The sequence below is a fragment of the Pteropus vampyrus genome, unplaced genomic scaffold (genome assembly GCF_000151845.1).
Source record: "Pteropus vampyrus isolate Shadow unplaced genomic scaffold, Pvam_2.0 Scaffold3297, whole genome shotgun sequence".
Lineage (NCBI taxonomy): Eukaryota > Metazoa > Chordata > Mammalia > Chiroptera > Pteropodidae > Pteropus > Pteropus vampyrus.
The window spans coordinates 5,899-8,156 of NW_011892078.1; the positions used below are offsets into that span (position 1 = coordinate 5,899).

Genomic DNA, 2,258 nt, shown 5'->3' on the forward strand with positions numbered 1-2,258 from the left:
TTTGACTCACCCTCCAGGTCCCTCCCGCCTACTGAGTGGCCCCAGCAGATGGAGCTGGAATGAGGTGGAGGGTGTGACAGACAGTAAGCAGCCATCTTCCCCCTGCACACATGTTGAAATTCATTATTTTTTCTTACTCGTCCAGCCCATCTTTTGTGCTGAGTGGATAATGTGCCAACAGAGTCTCTGTGAGTCATCTAAATGTGAAAACACACTTGGAACCAAGATTTCAGGGAACGCAGCGTGTTCCTCGCAGAGCTCCAACCAACCAAGTGGCTTTCTGTGATGCTCCAGGTCTCTGGTGTGGATATTTGTGTGCAGAACCGAGCATGACGCAGGAAGGTCAAACCTGGCAGGGAAACTCAGCGAACAGCAGACTCGCTGGCGTGGAAGGAGCGGTTCTGTGATCGTTACGCGAACCTCAGCCTCTTCTCCTTTTTTTTTTTTTGACCCTCTGGAAAGCTGTAATTTGAATTTAAGAGCAGTAGTTAGGAGAAAATGCTAATCAAAATCAGAAAACCCACGTATTAACCCCCGTCATGAGTGAGCACGATGGAGGGCAGGCCCGGCTTTCGCCCCCCGCAGCGGAAGTGCAGTCCCCTGAACTGGCATCAGCCCCTCGTGTGCCCCAAATTTCCTCCCACAGTTCTCGGCTTTTCCCAGATCACCTCTCCTCCTCGCCGTGGCTAGCCTAGTTTCCCTTCTAGAACCCTCCCCCCCCCTTTTTAAGGTTAGCCTATAAGGGGTCTACTCCCACTATTTTTGGAGAAGGCACACAGCTTTTCCATGTTTAGCTCCACGATATTGAGAAACGGGGTTAAAAATAAACATTGGAAAAGGTACAAAAGTTTGAGAAATTCACCCAAAGTCATCTTAAGCACGTGTCCTGAGGCCACAGGGGAATGTCCCCGGAGGGTGCCCGACTCGGCCCCTTTGTCCGGCTACTGCTGTCCAGAGAGCAAAAGCAGATCCCGGGGCCTCAGGCCACTTCCTGGGACTCTTCCCCTCCCCTGGCCGCAGCTCGGGGGGACCGTCACCACCCTCCTCCTCCACTGGCCGACAGTCCGATGGGACTTCGGGTGTGCCCAGAAACCACCCAGACACACGGAACCCTGCCGTGGGTCGTCCCCGTCCCCCAAGAAGTTTTGTCTGTCATCGCCACATAGGACATGTCCCTTTCGGCTACTCCTCGGCCAGCGCCACATGCTGAAGGGACCACGCAGCATCGGATTGTTCACATGAGCTCCCCAGAAAGGAACAGGGAAGTGGGGCCACCTAGATGCCAAGTGGGTTTCATTTCACTGTAGAATCTTGATGCCTCACGTCTCCTGAACACCTTGATCTCAAATAGGGAGACCGAGCCCCAGATGTGATCACTGGCCTGTGCCTCAGTGCAGAGCTGGAAAGACGGGTGGTCCCCCGACTCCCTGAGGCAGTGAGCCTCCCACTTCACCTGTCCCTCGCCTACCCCCCGCCCCACCTGCCAGGAAAGGTGCTAGGTGGGAGTGGGGCGTGGCAGGGAAGCAAAGGGCAGAAAAACTCTGAAAAATGGTGACACAGAGGGAGTTAACCTTTTATGCCGCTGTGGTTTTCCTCACGTGTGTGTGTGCGCGCGCGCGCGCGTGTGCGTGCGTGCAGGACTCATGGGGCCTGTTTCTTCTGTTTTAGCTATTTTAACAGATAAATGATATAGGGAATTGAAAATGGGGAGCTGAGAATGAAAAGTCTTGAGAACCGTTTTACAAATCTGTTCTTATTCTACTTTTATTTCTGCTTTGCCAGCAGCTCGTTCTCTGTGGCACGTTTGTTAGAGTCCAGGAGAAAAAGCATCGAAGAGAAATCTTCTCTAATTAGATCCTAAGGTTAAAACCCACAAAGGAGAAGATGACCTATCCTTGGCTCCATCATAATGACTGTGATTTCCATTTTTTTCTTTTTTTTAAGTGAATTAGATCAAATTTAAACACTGGACCGTTGTTTTTCTTTTTAATAGATGTTGGTTTTTCTACTTAGGAGGTGCTTGTGTGCTTTAAGACACAACATGAAATTAAAGAAAACAAACAAGCAGCAAACTGGTTGTGTGACACACTGAGCTTGAAGTTTCTTAGTTTAGCTGACCTATAAAAGCACACTGTTACCTAACGAAATACATGTGCCAAAACAATCTTTGGTCTACCAGAAGTCCAATGAATGGGAAGACGCCAGGTACATTTTAATATGTTTCTTTCCACGCCTTTGAGTCTTCTAGATGAACTTCA

At 49.9% G+C, this 2,258-nt stretch overlaps 1 long non-coding RNA gene across 1 annotated transcript in view; it reads right to left on the minus strand.

Annotated features, from left to right (window-relative positions):
• LOC111734667 overlaps window positions 1-803 on the minus strand; it is a 5,161-nt gene extending 4,358 nt beyond the window's left edge. The window contains exon 1 of the long non-coding RNA XR_002778540.1: window positions 11-803. This is a non-coding gene — a long non-coding RNA (uncharacterized LOC111734667). The remainder of the gene's footprint in view (window positions 1-10) is intronic.
• Between the last annotated feature and the right edge of the window lie 1,455 nt (window positions 804-2,258).